The sequence below is a fragment of the Phyllobates terribilis genome, unplaced genomic scaffold, assembly GCF_046119375.1.
Source record: "Phyllobates terribilis strain yellow unplaced genomic scaffold, ASM4611937v1 Scaffold_8__6_contigs__length_399053987, whole genome shotgun sequence".
Lineage (NCBI taxonomy): Eukaryota > Metazoa > Chordata > Amphibia > Anura > Dendrobatidae > Phyllobates > Phyllobates terribilis.
The window spans coordinates 95,102,238-95,119,275 of NW_027362768.1; the positions used below are offsets into that span (position 1 = coordinate 95,102,238).

At 45.6% G+C, this 17,038-nt stretch overlaps 1 long non-coding RNA gene across 1 annotated transcript in view; it reads left to right on the forward strand.

Annotated features, from left to right (window-relative positions):
- Positions 1–12,334: 12,334 nt before the first annotated feature.
- The window catches only part of LOC141156777 (uncharacterized), a 194,353-nt gene continuing 189,649 nt past the window's right edge, over positions 12,335–17,038 (forward strand). Inside the window, exon 1 of the long non-coding RNA XR_012247711.1 lies at positions 12,335–12,458. This is a non-coding gene — a long non-coding RNA (uncharacterized lncRNA). The remainder of the gene's footprint in view (positions 12,459–17,038) is intronic.

The following is a 17,038-nucleotide window of genomic DNA, read 5'->3' on the forward strand; positions in this document are numbered from 1 at the left end:
AATAAGAATATCCAGTTGGATAAGGGTTAGCTTGTGTAGATGTTTTGCTTTAGTTCAGTAAGTCTTATATGGATATCATTTTGGGAATCTGAATCTTAAATACAGTATGTAAAATGACATAACAACCAATAAAGATAATGTGTAATACTATTGTAGGAACTCGAGGATTCTGATAGCGTGGGGCAATGAACAAGCAGAGACGGGCTTCTTTAGTGCAAATAGTGTATTTGTGCAACAGCAATAACACCCAAAAACAATATACAGATAACCCGTAGTGACATACAATGAAATAAGTCCAGCAATATTAAGTCTTTGAAACCTATATAGCAAAGTCGGCAATGTTCTTACGACGGAGTCCTCATACAAATGTGATCAAAAGGAAAGTCTGACACACTGGTGACGTGGCTTGATACAAACACTGCGGGTGTAGTAATAGTCAGAACCAGGTATGCAGTAGCCACAGGGAAGTCCAAGAACAAGTTCACAAGTTAATCCTAGATGTAGCGTAGATTCAGGGAAGTCCAGAAACAAGTTCACATTTAAGTAATATTCCAGTAAATAGTTCCAGCAGCCCTCACCGGAGGGAGTGAACAAAGGGTTAAACACAGTTCAGAAACACAGTTCTTAATGGGTGGAGTGAGCCAAGGGTTAAATTCCAAAGTCAACAGGTTAATGATAACACAATGAGTGTAGCTTACATAAGCAGAGAATGTCCAAAGCCATGGGCAGAAGCTCCCTGCTGCTGCTGAGAAGCACGTGGAGATTAACCTGGTAAATACACAAGAGATCTGGGAGATAATAGTAGGACAAGGCAGCTAGACTGAAGGGAAACGGAAGCAGAATACTCCAGCAAGGAAGCCAGCACCTGAGCCGGGTTTTAAACAAACGAACAGGAAGTAGGGCATACAAAAACAGCAAACTCCATCTTAACAAAGGGCAAAATCATTCACAAGGTTACCTAGAACAGTGGTCCCCAACCTTTTTTGCACCAGGGACCGGCTTGAAGCAAGATCATTTTTCCATGGCCCAGCAAGGAGGGGGTGGGGTGGGCGGGGCTTTGGTCATATGGGGGCGGGGTAATGGAGGGATTTGGAGTTTAGTGCATACTTATCATATAGTGTAGACCAGGTCCCCGCCAGGAGCTATGCCAGGAGCCCCACATAATGTGCTGTGCCAGGAGCCGCATCACTGAGGCCCCATCACGCCCTGCAGCAGGACAGGGCAGCTGTCCTGACAGCTGCTGTTCAGCTGCATTTACTTCATCCCAGGGGCGGACACAGACTGTAGTGGGCCCCTGTGCAAGAAATTTTTGGGGGCCCCCCCCCGCCCTTCATAAGGCAACAAAGTTATGTAAACATAACCCCCCCCCCATGTGCATCTCTCACCCCCCCATGTGCAGCTCACCCCCGTGCATCTCTCATCCCCCTCCGTGCATCTCTCATCCCCCTCCATGCATCTCTCATCCACCCCCCGTGCATCTCTCATCCCCTCCGTGCATCTCTCACCCACCCCCCGTGCATCTCTCACCCACCCCCCGTGCATCTCTCACCCACCCCCCGTGCATCTCTCACCCACCCCCCGTGCATCTCTCATCCCTCCCATGTGCATCTCTCATCTCTCCCCTCCCCCCCCATGTGGATCTCTCATCTCTCCCCTCCCCCATGTGCATCTCTCATCTCTCCCCTCCCCCCATGTGCATCTCTTATTCCCCCCACTCCTAGTTAATTGTATTTAAAAAAAAATAAAACTTGTTATACTTACCCCCATGCGATCCCTGCAGAATCCTGGCGCTCGTCCAAATCGCTGACACCAGGTTCTCCTGACTTCCGGCCATGTGACGGCGCCGTCACATGACCGGAAGTCAGGGGAATCATGAAGGTGCTGCCGCAGCAGCGCAGCGCTAAGATGTTCCGGACCCGGCGCTTAGCATGGGGCCGGGGGCCCCATGAGGAGAGAGACGCACAATAGGGGGGCTCCGAGGGGGCTCCTACCGGCCGGGCCCCATACTGGAGTCAGGGCAGTCATGCCCTGATGGCGGCCCTGCTGGAGGCTGGAGGGGCCCCCTCTCCCCGCGGACCGGCTGAAAAACCCCAACGGCCCGGTCCTGGTCCGCGGACCGGCGGTTGGGGACCTCTGACCTAGAAAACCCGGAATACTGACATTACTCCCCCCCCCTAAAGACGGCCTCCGGATGGTCCAGGACCAGGCTTGTCCGGGTATCTCTGATGAAACTGAGCGACCTTCAGGGGAGCATTGATGTTTCTTACTGGTTCCCAAGAATTGTCTTCGGGAGAGTAACCTTGCCATCTAACTAGATACTGAAGCAGGTTACTATGAAGTCTCGAATCAACAATATCCTGTACCACAAATTGCTCTTCGCCATCAACCAACACTGGTGGAGGGGGGAGATACGATACGTCCCTGAAACGTGTTAGGAGAGACCGGTTTTAATAAAGACACATGAAATACTGGGTGAACCTTTAAAGTCCGTGGTAGCTTCAGCCGACAGGCAACAGAGCTCACAATCCCAGTGATCTTAAATGGACCGATGAATTTCTGCCCCAGTTTCTGCGAAGGAACACCCAATCTTAGATTCTTGGTAGACAACCAAACCGCGTCTCCTACCTTATACATAGGTGCCGGTTTCCGGAACCTATCGGCCGACTTCTTGTAACGCTCCTGTGCTACGGTCAGGGTGTCCTTTAAAACTTCCAGATTACGTTGCAACACCGCCACTCTATCTTCAACCGCCAGTACCAAAATATTTGGATGATATCCCAATCCCAGATTGGCAAAAAAAGGCGTTCCCTTCGTAGAACTGCTCTGAGAGTTGTTGTATGAAAATTCCGCTAAAGGAAGTAGCTTCAGCCAATCGTCCTGCAAATGACTGACGTAACAGCGTAGATATTGCTCCAAGGTTTGATTTGTCCGTTCGGTCTGAGGATGGTATGCAGAAGACAGGCAAACATTAATGTGGAGTGGAGAACAAAATCCTTTCCCAAATCTAGAGGTAAATTGTATTCCCCGGTCAGAAATGATCTCATCTGGTACTCCATGCAGCCGGAAAACATTCTGGATAACCAGATCCACTGTCTCTGTAGCAGAGGGAAGACCGGTGCATGGAATGAAATGAGCAGCCTTCGTTAAACGATCTACTACCACCAAAGTAGTATTTTTACCGCCAGAGGTGGGTAACTCCACAATAAAGTCCATCGAAATAGACCCCCAAGGGCGAGACGGTACAGGTAGCGGTTTAAGAAGACCAGTAGGTGAAACACGAGGAACTTTGTACCGGGCACAAACCTCACAAGAGCGGACATAGTCATTCACATCTTTCAAACAGGTAGGCCACCAAAAAAAACGACTTAAAAATTCCTGTGTCTTCTGTACCCCCCTATGACCAGCCAATACAGAGTCGTGGACCAATTTGAGAATTCGAAGTCTCACAGCCTCTGGGACATAAATACATCGATCTCTAAGCCACACACCATTCCGAAGGACAAGATTCACATTGTCAGGTGGAGCAGCAAGAAATACGTCACCGTCATAGGCCAGCTTGATCTCCTGCCACAAGTCCCGGTCCTGGAGCACTCCTACGAAATTGGCATCAGACAAGATGGTCTTAGAAGGGGTCCCAGGCACGGAGTCCACCGTATGGATTCGGGATAAAGCGTCAGCTTTCCCATTACGTGAACCTGGGCGGTATGAAATAATAAAATTAAACTGGTTCAAGAACAAACTCCACCTAGCTTGTCGAGGAGAAAGACACCTGGCAGACTTAAGGAATTCCAAATTACGATGATCCGTGAGTACCACTACCTGTTGAGTTGCTCCCTGCAAATGGTGTCTCCATTCCTTAAAGGCGGAAATAATTGCCAAAAGTTCCTTATCTGTAATATCATAGTTCAGTTCAGCAGAAGATAACCTACGAGAAAAGAAGGCACACGGGTGCAGCAAACCTTTGTCTCCGGTACGTTGTGAGAGGATAGCTCCCAATGCACAGTCAGAAGCGTCCACCTCCACGATGAAAGGCAGTGCAGGATCCGGATGCATCAATATCGGAGCCGTGGTAAAACAAACCTTGAGGCGATCAAAGGCTTCCTGAGCTTGCGAAGACCATACAAACTTCTTCCCCTTCTTGGTGAGAAGAGTGATGGGACGGACAACTTCTGAAAAACTTCGGATGAAACGTCTATAAAAGTTAGCGAAACCAATGAATCGTTGTACCTCTTTAATGTTTCCTGGTACCGGCCAGTCTAAGATTGCCTGGATATTGCTGGACTCCATATTCAATCCCTGAGGAGAAATAGTGTAGCCTAAAAATTGGATTTCGGAGCAATGAAATTCACACTTTGAGTTTGATGTACAAATGATTATCTCTCAAACGTCTAAGCACGGTCTTAACATGTTCCCGATGTTCCTGTAAGGAATCAGAGAAGATCAAAATGTCATCCAGGTAAATTACCACATATTGGTCCAATAAATCCCTGAAAATATCGTTGGCTAAATGTGGAAAAGCAGCAGGAGCGTTACAGAGTCCGAATGGCATCACCAAATATTCATAATGTCCATACCGGCATCTAAAAGCTGTTTTCCATTCGTCTCCGGGACGTATACGGAGTAAATTATATGCCCCGCGAAGATCTAATTTGGTAAATACCTTGGCCTGGCGAACTCTTTCCAACAATTCCGGAATTAGCGGCAACGGGTACCTGTTACGAATGGTTACCTTATTTAACTCCCGGTAGTCAATGCAGGGTCTTAGAGTCCCATCCTTCTTCTTTACAAAGAATATAGGGGCTCCCGCTGGTGAAGAAGATGGTCGGATAAACCCCTTGGCTAAATTCTCTTCTATATATTCTCGTAATGATTTTAATTCTGGAGCCGCCAACGGGTAAACATGGCCGAAAGGAATAGCTGCCCCAGGAAGCAATTCTATGGGGCAATCATACGGTCTATGTGGGGGAAGTTGATCTGCCTTCCTCTTGTCACAAACGTCCGAGAATTCCTGGTAAACCAGAGGGAGAGTGGGTACCTGTATTGCCTCTTCCAAGTTCTGGGTAACTGGAACCGCTACCGTTGGACTGATGGTAGGACTACACTTCGGAAGGAAGGATGGACATCTCCTTGGTTTCCCAATTGATGTTTGGATTTTGTGACCGTAACCAGGGAATTCCTAAAATTACAGGAAAATGAGGAGAAGATATTAACATGAATGAAAGTGTTTCTTGATGGTCCAGTTCCATCTTACACTCCAGAAGCACTGTCTCCCGATCTACTGGTCCAGAAACTAATGGGGAACCATCCACCGTTTCCATAGTGACTGGTGAAGCTCTTAGTTGCGTCTTTATACCATGTTCCCTGGCAAAAGAAGAATCCATGAAATTCCCACCTGCTCCAGAGTCTATCATGGCAGAACTTGGTATCCACTGTCCCTCCCACTGAATCTGAATAGGAAGAGAACAATGTGAATATTTCTCCCCTTGGTCTTTAGGGGAAGTCGGCATCAATATAGGGGGAAAAACAGCATCTAGATGTAGACTGGTCTCCGAAACTTCAGACTCAGCGTCAGTGTTGTCATAATCCCCTACTACCGCCAACACCTTGTTGGGTCGCCTGGGACATTTAGGACAATTGATAAGGAAATGGTCTGATTGTCCACAATAGAAACATAAGCGCTCACGGAGACGGTATTCGCGGCGTTCATTACTCTCACGTTTTAGTAGCGAGTCCACCTGCATAGGCACCTCCTCGGCCTCCCGCGAGTTTTTGCCTGTGGTTTCCCTAGACGGAAGGGAGAAATTAGTGATGCGATTTACAGCTGCCCATTTTTCTTGTCTGCGTTCAGTTAGACGGATATCAATACGTACACAGTGTTGTAAAAACAACTCAAACTCCTGTGGAGACTCTGAACGAGCTAGCTCATCCTTGATTGCACTGGACAAACCCTTTCTAAAGATTGGCAATAAAGCATTGTTATCCCAGTTGGTGTCCACCACTAACCTTTTAAATTCAGTAACATATTCTATGACTGAACGTTTCCCCTGGCGTAAGGAAAGCAAGGCAGATTCAGCGGTAGCACAGCGATTGGGATCGTCGAACATTTGTGCCATGGCTGTCAGAAAATCATCCAAATTATTTAGACGGGTATCGTGACTTTCAACCATAGGATTTGCCCAAGCCAGTGCCCGTGATGTCAACATCATAATAATACATAGTACCTTAGATCTATTAGACCGGTAATAGGAGGCATGTACATCAAAGAATAATATACATTGGTTAACAAACCCACGGGATTGACTTCGGTCACCATTAAACCGGAATGGAGGCATTTTGGGCATACTAGTGAATGATGTAGGCTCAGTAGGTAAGGCCTCCCGGACTTCTAATTTAGTACGTAGATCTTGGAGAGCCTGACCAAACACCTGTGCGTTGTGGTCAACCCGGGATTCCATGTCTCTAATCTTAATGTGTATAGTCTCTATCTCCTGCTGCAAGGAGTTAATCATGGTGAACAGTTTGTCTGCCCGTGTCTCCGTCATTGCCCCAGCAGAATCCTCTTTTGGCTGGAGTATCCTGTAATACTATTGTAGGAACTCGAGGATTCTGATAGCGTGGGGCAATGAACAAGCAGAGATGGGCTTCTTTAGTGCAAATAGTGTATTTGTGCAACAGCAATAACACCCAAAAACAATATACAGATAACCCGTAGTGACATACAATGAAATAAGTCCAGCAATATTAAGTCTTTGAAACCTATATAGCAAAGTCGGCAATGTTCTTACGACGGAGTCCTCATACAAATGTGATCAAAAGGAAAGTCTGACACACTGGTGAAGTGGCTTGATTCAAACACTGCGGGTGTAGTAAAAGTCAGAACCAGGTATGCAGTAGCCACAGGGAAGTCCAAGAACAAGTTCACAAGTTAATCCTAGATGTAGCGTAGATTCAGGGAAGTCCAGAAACAAGTTCACATTTAAGTAATATTCCAGTAAATAGTTCCAGCAGCCCTCACCGGAGGGAGTGAACGAAGGGTTAAACAACACAGTTCAGAAACACAGTTCTTACCGGGTGGAGTGAGGCAAGGGTTAAATTCCAAAGTCAACAGGTTAATGATAACACAGTGAGTGTAGCTTACATAAGCAGAGAATGTCCAGAGCCAAGGGCTGCTGCTGAGAAACAAGATAAACCTGGTAAATACACAAGAGATCTGGGAGATAATAGTAGGACAAGGCAGCTAGACTGAAGGGAAACGGAAGCAGAATACTCCAGCAAGGAAGCCAGCACCTGAGACGGGTTTTAAACAAACGAACAGGAAGTAGGGCATACAAAAACAGCAAACTCCATCTTAACAAAGGGCAAAATCATTCACAAGGTTACCTAGAAAACCCGGAATACTGACATAATGTATCATTTGATTCAAGTGAATTTGAAATGTAAAATAAATGCATAATTAAGCGAAAAAAGAAAACAACAGATGAATATGCCCATACTGTGTTGATCTACAGGATTTCCTGTAGATTCCTAAAATATTCACTCTATTCCTAAAATCCTGGCTGGCAATCTGAGTGGGCGAGCGAAGCAAATTGGTTGAAGACCTATAATCATTATCTCCCTTTACATGGGGGAGACTCCTTCTGCAGCCAGTTGTCTTACTGATAAACACATAATTGTGAGATTTAAAGGGGTATTCCCACCTCCAAGATCATATCCTAATATGTAGTAGGTGTAATAATGAGAATATTAGCAAATACCTCCAATTACAAATGTAGTATAGTTTTTTTTTATTTACCATGTCTCTTTCCTCATGTGCAGGCATTGCAGGACCTTAGGTATCCATGGTTGTGACCACTAGCAGCTAGCTAACTAACTGTCACTTTATTAGTTGGCGTAACCATGGATACCTAAGGTCCTGCAATGCCTGTACATGAGGAAAGAGACATAGCGAATGAAAAAAAACTATACTACATTTCTAATTGGAGGTATTAGTTAATATTATTATTATTACACCTACTGCATATTGAGATAGGAATTTTGAAGATGGGAATACCCCTTTAAAGCATGCTGACACCATGCGGCACGGGCACTGAGAGCCCCACTGCTGGGAAGTAATGAACTGCCGGCTCAGCACGGTGTAAGAATGCTATTAGGCTATGTGCCCACGATGCAGAAATGAAGCTGAAATTTTCCTGAGCATTTCTGCATCTCCTTTACCGGAAAACGCATGCGGATTTTACATGCATTTTTGACGCTTTTTTGATGCGTTTTTACATGCGGATTTGCCATTCGTTTTTCCAATGCATTGTGTAGGCAAATCCGCATGCAGAAACGCACAAGAAATGGTCATGTCTGCTTTTTTTCTGGAACTAAAATCCGCACAGAAAAAATCCTGATCATGTGCACAGAACTTGTCATAGGAAGCCATGGGATAAGGTATGCAATGCATTTCTGTTGCGTTTCCGTTCTGCAAATTCGCACCAAAAATGTATTGTGGGCACACAGCCTTAACCTGCAGATTTACCCCATATCTGCAAGTTAATATTATTTTAAATCATAGATTCCCTTTAACGGGGCGCAATATCTCTTAGAACCCAGAGAAGGATTCTTTATATACTTCTTAATTTTGAGTATAAGTAATCGCTGGAATTTTTTGTATAGTTTTGCTGCTAATGCTCCTTCAATTTTTTGTTTTAAAGTATGATAAATAGCAATGCTAAACATAATAAATACATTAATCAATGAACACTGTGCAGGAGATTTGTAGATGGCATATTGATAGTTAGGAAAGGTGACCCAGCAGGTTCTCACCATTTGAAAGATGTCTCAATAGCAATGAATATAACTTACAATTCACATGTGGTGTTCCCTCTAGCCATGTCTAACTCTGCAACATCTAGTAGGCAGGCTGACTGCTGATATGATGCTAGCGTTCAGCCTGACATCCAGCAGAGACACTGAGTTGTGCGTGCTAGCACAGCTCATTGCCTCGCGGTGCCATGAATAACGTAAGCGGGGTTCATAACCAATGACCTGGGTTTACCTCAATGACGTCAGCCCGAGCGCCATGGGAAAGTTTCCATTGTGCACGGGCTGACGTCATTGAGGTGAATGGAGTGCATTGGCTCTGAATTTCGCTCACCTTTTTCTAGTCACCGCGAGGCACTGAGCTGTGCTAACACATGCAGCTCAGTGTCTCTGCTGGTTCGCAGGTTGAATGCTCACATTATGCCAGCATTCAGACTGCCACCTAGATATAGCAGAGCTAGACGCTTTGTGGGATTATCTACTCATCGGACAGGTGAGGAATATGGTGGTTCATCAGCTATGAACTCCGGTGACCTTTCTAACGGGAGCTCAGCACTACATACGGCAGGAGCATCATTACGCTCCTGTCTCAGTATGAGCCAGCTGGTGTGGATAGCAATCGCATCATTGGTGTGACCGCTATCCAAATCATCCGGATCTACGTGGGACAGATATGGATTATCTTCATGTCGGACAGATGAGAAATATGGTTGTTTATTATTTTTATTATTTTACAGGGGAAATGGACTCCAGTAGATTAAGTTTAAAGGTAAGTATAACTGTGCTTTTTTATTTTCATTTCAATAAAGGAGTTTGTGTCATTATTTCAAATAATGGACTTTATTTTGGGTGATTTTTATTTACTATCTGACTACAAGGTTAATAATGGGGGCGTCTTATAGACACCTCTCCATTACTAACCCTTGGGCTTGATCTCAGCTGCCACTACAAAGCTGACATTAACGCCAATACCTATTACAATTGACGCGCCCCCTGGCGCCGTGGGGTACTTGATATCCAAGCCAGTTGGTTCCTTTTGGGGTAGTCACGGTGGCGTGACCCAGTCCGTGGCCCAGGGCGGTCAATAAATAAAGAAAAGAGGGGGAAATAAAGAGAGGGGATAAAGTTTTGTGACGCCACCCGTGGTATGCGACTATAGGTGGCCACCGCTGCTGTTCAGATCCACTGGGGCCGTTGGTGACGCAGCAGAGATGGTTCAGCTCTCCACGGGTAGAGTTAAGCCTCAGGGAAGTTAAATAGGAGATTTTAGATGTTTTTGGTGTAGTGCAAGGCCAGTGACGCAGCAATTAATTCAAGGACACAGCGGGGTGCAGTCCTCAAGTTTTTACTCACAGTTTTTACGGTGCTCCAGGTTACAACTGCTAGCCATATTATAACAGCCCACCAAGTCTTGTGTCCTCCGGGGAAGTGATCCAGCCAACTCTCAGATATCTTGGGTGCACTTGATCGGGACCCCCTTCTTGTGTACCTTCCCGGGTCGTCTCTCTGCACTGGCTCTCGTCCTCCTGCCCTGCGTCTCACACACAGTGTCCCAAGCCAGTGGCCGTGGGCCTTGTCGGACGATGTCCTCTCTGTCCCCTTGGTCCTATTTGGCCACCTTTTCAGCGAATGCATGTGGTTTTAGCTATGGCACTTAGAGATACTGCAGCCTCCGGTTTGCTAGATGAGTCTTGCAGTCCTCCACTAGTCTGGGCCCGGTCCCCTACTGCGAGCTGATCCCTTCACGGTCGGTGTGAACTCAGGCACACGGGTGGACTCCGTACTTCCCGTGCCCCTAAGATTCTTTCTCTGTCTCTGAAGCCCCTCTCTCTTGTCCTTTCTCTTACTGGGCCCCTCTGACTGGGCCCTCACTCTTCAATGGTCTTTGCTCACTGCGCTCTTGCTCCAAGGACCCTTTCTCTCTTCACTCCCTGTGACAGACTCCTGTCACCAACTGCTCTGACTGACTAACTGACTTTCTACCCGTCTTTTTATACTACCTGTCATGTGACCCACGTTACCAACTGTCACTCTACATGGTCCCCTCTACCTTCAGTCCTTCCTTCAGTACTCCTCTAAACTACTTCCTCCACCCGCCTCCTCTACCTAGTTCCCCCCTCCAGACAGGGACAGGGACTGTGTTCTCCCTCAGGAGCAATCTTGCCCTTCCCTACTGGAGTGATGTAGTGTTCGATGTGGGTGTGTGGGTCCCGGGTAGTGCTCCCCTCCTTGCTCGAGAGTGGGGTACCACACCTCTGGCTGAGATGCAGTACCTCTGTGGCGACTGGACCCGCAGGGGCGCCACACATCACTTAACACACCAGGGCAAGTGTGAAGAGTGGAGGCTGAGAGCCCGAATTGGCGCATCTTATAGATGTTCCTTTTCTGAGGTGGCTGAGAGCTGATGTTTTTAGTCTGGGAGGGGGTCAACATCCATTGACCCTTCCTAGCCTATTAATATCAGCCTGCAGCTGTCTGCCCAGCCTTTGCTGGTTATTATTTATAGGGGGACCCCACTTAATTGTTTGAGGGTCCCCCAATTTAATAACCAGTAAAGGATAAATATACAGCTCCACGGGTATTACCCCCTTCCCAGGCTATAAATATCAGCCACCAGCTGTCCGCTTTCCATCTGCTAGCTAATACAATTTCAGGTGATCTCACGCCATTTTTTGCAAGAATTTATTTATTAATTAAATACATGTACAGTAAACTACACACACACTGTACTAATTATATATATCACTGACATATTTATATCTATATATTCTATCTATTCTATTCTGACCTGTCATGCTTTGATTATACTATACGCGGCAGATGAAATGTCGGGTTTTGAAGGAGATGGGCACGTAAGAATCGAACCGCACTCGCATGGTGTGGGTGCTGCGCGATTTTTTTTTCTCGCACCCACTGACTTGCATTGCCGAGTCTCTTCCAATATACATGGCAAATCCCAGCATGCTGCTATTTTTTTCTCAGTCCGATCTCGATACGATCCGAGCTGAGAAAAAAATAGCAGATGAGTAGTGAATCATTGCATAACATTAGTCAGAGTGCAATCCAATTTTTTACCAGATGGCACTCATCCATTTTTCTCACAAATTAATTTGAGCCCTTAGCCTGAAAATATAAGACCCAGTTGAAAATGAAATTCCACTACCTTTAAACTGTATAAAAAAATAAATAAACAGCTACAACAAAATTCCGACATATGGTAAGTAAAAGAGACTATATAAAATAGTGTGCAATGAATTTCCCTGGCTATGTTTAAGCAGAGCTCAGTCCCTACAATTGATTGCAACCACTAGTAGTAACTGCAGTATACAATGTATAAGGTGTGAGGTATCGCCTCTGTAGTAGACACTGGTTCACACACAAGATTCAGTTTGTTGGTTCAAAGTTCATCTACCGTCAGGGTTAAGAAAGTCAAATAGCCTCATCCAGGTGTAAAAAGGTATAATAGAGCAAAATGGAAAAATATAGCTCCTCAATATAACACACGTGCTCAGCCGTTTAAAGGTCAATTCTTTTCTCTCAGAATCCGGCAGGTCTGAGCAGCACACGCAAGGCCTCCTCACCTTGAAAAGACACAGACACAACCATACAGCCGCAGCTGCCTTAAATCTGACATTCCAAGACCTGGACTGGAGGTAAGTGAGCAGCCGATCCCACCCAGCTCTTTCAGCTGCTCGTAAAACCCGGACCCATAATCCGGGCCCATTAAACACCTTTCAGCACTATGTGTGCTGGAGCCTGCTTCTCCAGTTCCTACATCACCGCTTGGTACCATAGGAACACATACCTCTCATCCACAACGTGTCCAGCTACCACCTTACAAAGAATACATTAAAATTTTCCAGCCATCTGATAGATTAACCTTTAGTAAGTCCACAACGCTAGTGTGGACTATGCTCCTATCTATACAAAGGGAAACATGTTTGAGCCTTTTCACTTCTGAAAGTCTTCTAGGCTGAGCTGACACAAAACATGAACACAGATTTCAGTCTTGTTCATATGTTTGAGTGATGTGTTATGTTATTGTCTCGCTCAGCCTTGCAAGACGATCAAAACAAATGATCAGAGGAGTCATTAGTAGTAAGATTGAATCTTTTAAAATTCGAATTTGCCAGTTTTAGCTAATTTTTCCTGGAATCTCAAATACTGCTAAGCCTATTATTGCCCAGAAAAGATGTGTAACTCTTTGAGGTCTAATAAGACTGTGCTGAACACTTTTTGAGCTCTTTAAGGCTGTGTGCACATGTTGCGTATTTGCTGCATTTTTGCTGCATTTATTTTGTGCAGATTTGTCACAAAACCTGAAGAGTTTCCTGATGTCAGCAAAGTGAATGAGAATCCTGAAGTCTCATGAACACATTGCTTATTTGTGACTTGCAGATTTGGTGCAGATTTAAATCTGCAGAATGTCAATTCTTTCAGTGTTTTTGCTGTAGATTTCATACTAATGAATGAGGAAAAATTTGCACCAAAAAATGAAAGTAAAAATGCAACAAAAATGTGTGTTTTTGCTGCTGCCCTTTTCTGCCAAGAGATGCAGAAGTGGTGCAGAAAATTCTGCACCAGAGAATTAACGTGTGCACATACGCTAATGCAAACACAGCCTTAGAAATGTCAAAGTAACCTCAGCCTATCTGGCTGTTCCGCTCACGCCCGAACTGTTAGGCGTGAGCGTGGTTAGTGGTCCCACTGGACCATGAACTGAGGAGTGCCTGGGGGGCGTGACTAGGGACCTCACCAGATCCGACCACGACACACCGCGGCTTAATTGACTCCATGGTCCATGGAGGGATGTGGGAGGTGGCCCAGGTAAAACTCCAGGTCAGACCCCGGTCACACAGCTGTTGACCCACACCGGGGAATGCAGGAAAGGGTAGATTTGGCTGGTATGCAGACAGGCGGGTACTGGCAGGCAGGAAAACAGGTTGGATAGGGACCAGTACAGTACTGGGATACAGGAACAGAGTCGCAAATGCAGAGAAGAAGCGGAGCAGGACAGAGCAAAGCAGAGCCGCAGGTGCGGAGGGGAAGCGGAGCAGAGCAGGAAACAGCAGAGCTGCAGGTGCGGACGGGAAGCGGAGCAGAGCAGTGCCGCAGGAGCAGACAGACAGGACAGGGCTGTGTTCACATGGAACAGACAGGGACAGGGAAACACAGGAAGATAGCTAGAGCACAGGAGGTAGATATGGAGGCAGGGAAACGGAACAAGCAGAACCAGATACACACAAGGTACTTGCTATGAAGTTGCGAGTGGACACAAAACTCACAAACAGAAGTACAGAGACAACGAGTAAGAGTTAGGTACTGGTTCAGACACTGCAGGAAAAGGGAAGGATCGGACATAGAGACAAACAAGTAACAGGCTAGGACACAGTTCAGACAGGAACTGACACAGGAATGAGATACAAGAACGAGCCTGGACATTCAGCCCCCAGGGTGGCGGAAATAGACTAGAAGTCACAGATACAGGTAACGGGCCTGGGTACTCAGCCCCCAGGGTGGCAGAAGCAGACTAGAAGTCACAGATACAGATAATGGGCCTGGGTACTCAGCCCCTAGGGTGGCTAAAACAGGCAAGATTCAGGACAGGACCTGGCAACTCACAGTTGCACAGAACACACTGTAAGAAAGTTTTGCTCAGGCACCCCCCATTGGGTGGAGGAGGTTTAAGTATCCAGTGACTCACAGCAATAGGCTGGGGATGCATTAGGACTGCGTACACTGTAACTTTAAGAATCAGGAAGTTCCAGTGCCGCCACCCTAAGCCAGCAGACAAGAGACATGCACACAGCAAGTAGAGGAGCATAGTTCACAGCCTGGACTGGTAGGTAAGTTGGCGGTCTTCCATGGTGGGAGATGGTAAGCCATGCCAGCACGCCGCCAGGGATGTTACACTGGCTAGGGGAAAATGGATAGTAATCAGTGGTACCCACCAGCCGATTTAACAACACACTGCGCTAACAGACTTTTTAGACTACCTAATTTGTGGATATGGTGCAAAAATTAACCCTTTTTGGGTGCAAATGACTGCCTTGCTGATGTCTATACACAGGTGGTGCAAACAAAAGAAACCAAGGCTTTTTCAGAAGCAGTGGTGTAAAAATTGTCTCTGCAAAAGCCTTGTTCTTTACGTAAAAAAAGAAGTATTGCCAATTCCCTTTCCTCTGTTTTATATTCGAGACATATCCCTTCCTCATGGTCTGACCATGATTCAGTTCTCACAGTTTTGCATTTTAACATTGCAACTTCTAGATTATTTAAATGGAGACTCAATGAATCCCTCCTTTCTGACCCCTCTATCAATAATCAAATCAAGTAAGACCTTAACAATTATTTTCTCATTAACGATACTACTGAAGTATCACCTGGCTTTGTCTGGATGGCCCACGAAAAATATATAACAGGCACACTTATTAAACTTGCCTCACAGAGAAAAAAAGAGATCAGAACTTCAGGCTAAGCTAGAAACTAAGCTATGTAAATTAGAAATAGCTAATCAACAATCTCCCTCGGTACACTTCTATAAATGCACCCAGGAGACAAAATTACAACTAAACGTTATTCTAACAGACCAAACTGAAAAGGCGATGAAATGGACACTGGCTAAATTTTACCACCAAGCCAATAAACCCAACAAGATGTTAGCTAGAAAACTCAAAAAACAAGAATCCCTCAATACAGTGTTTTCAGTGAAATATTCAAATAATAATACTACCTCCCATCCAGATAAGATATATAATACCTTCCACTCTTACTATCAAAAATTATATTTCCAATCACAAACTCCTCCACATAATTTAATTAATTCTTTTTTTCAAAATTTATATTTGGGAAAAATATCTGAATCAACTTCCCAGCATCTTCATTCCACTATAACCGGAGAAGAAATAACCACAGTAGTGAAATAGTTGAAAAAAGGGAAAGCTCCAGGACCTGATGGCCTATCTGCAGAATGCTATAAAAATATATTGAAATTCTCCTCCCATACATTATTAAATTCTGTAACTCAATGCTATTGGGAAAGCAGATGCCCCCTGAATTCTATGTTGCTCATGTTAGCGTTATTCCCAAACCTAAACGAGATCCATTATTAATTAAGAACTATAGGCCCATATCACTCTTAAATAGTGATGAGCGAGCACTAAAATGCTTGGGTACTCGTTGCTCGGGTCGCGCACATTGGAATATTCGGGTGCTCGACTCGAGCAATGAGCCCAATGTAAGTCTTTGGGAAACTCGAGCATTTTTCAGGCGGCTCCCCCTGGCGGTCTGCAGAGGGCCTAAAAATTGCCCAAATCAATGGGAACAGTGCTTAAATGACATGGGAACAGCATGGGGAAGACCCCTGGAAGTATCTCTGACTCCCAGATCACTGCTGTCAACAACGTTGTCAGAGTATTACGCCACTTTTACGGACTCACAATAAAACATACAAAAAGGAACCCAAAATGGATTTTCCTGGGAAATATGTTAAGGAACATCCTTTCCAGGGTAATGACTTGTATATAAGGCAAAATAAATAACCAAAAACAAAAATACTCCTCCACACCTTGGACTATGTTCACACGTAGCGTTTTTGATGCGTTTTTGCACTTTTGCATTGCTTTCAACCAAGACAAATTCATTCACCAGGAAATGTCGTTTTAACATTTTACAACCTTATCTGGCCATGTGGTGTGTGACACATCATCAGACACATGCATACAGTGCTGAAAAGACATGGGAACAGCATGGGGAAGACCTCTGGAAGCATCTCTGACTCCCAGGTCACTGCCTAAAAGTGTGCCCATCATAAGTGATCCTTGGCGCATGCGAAGATGCCTCCCGCCATGCACCTGTAGTTGCAGACTTGCAACAATCACCGTCCCGTTTGACAGCTGCTTGCCTTTTAGGCTCATGGAGGCAGAAGCTGTTCACAATCTTAGGGCGGCGGCGACCGGGTATCCATACTCGGTCCCCAGCCGCCACTATTTATCCCGGTGTCGTCTCCGCCTTCCACAAGCACAGGTCCCACAACATTACCCATGCCCTCCCCAGTATACTTACTGGGAAGCACCGCCTAACCACAAACACGTGGACAGGTGAATGTGGCCAGGGACGGTATGGAGCCATTCCACAGCTTTTTTTGCTGAGTTGTATTTCACCACAGCCATATTCTTTAGCTTGGTGAAAGGACTTGCGAAGCCATATCTACCCAGCTGTCATTTCTCCCAGG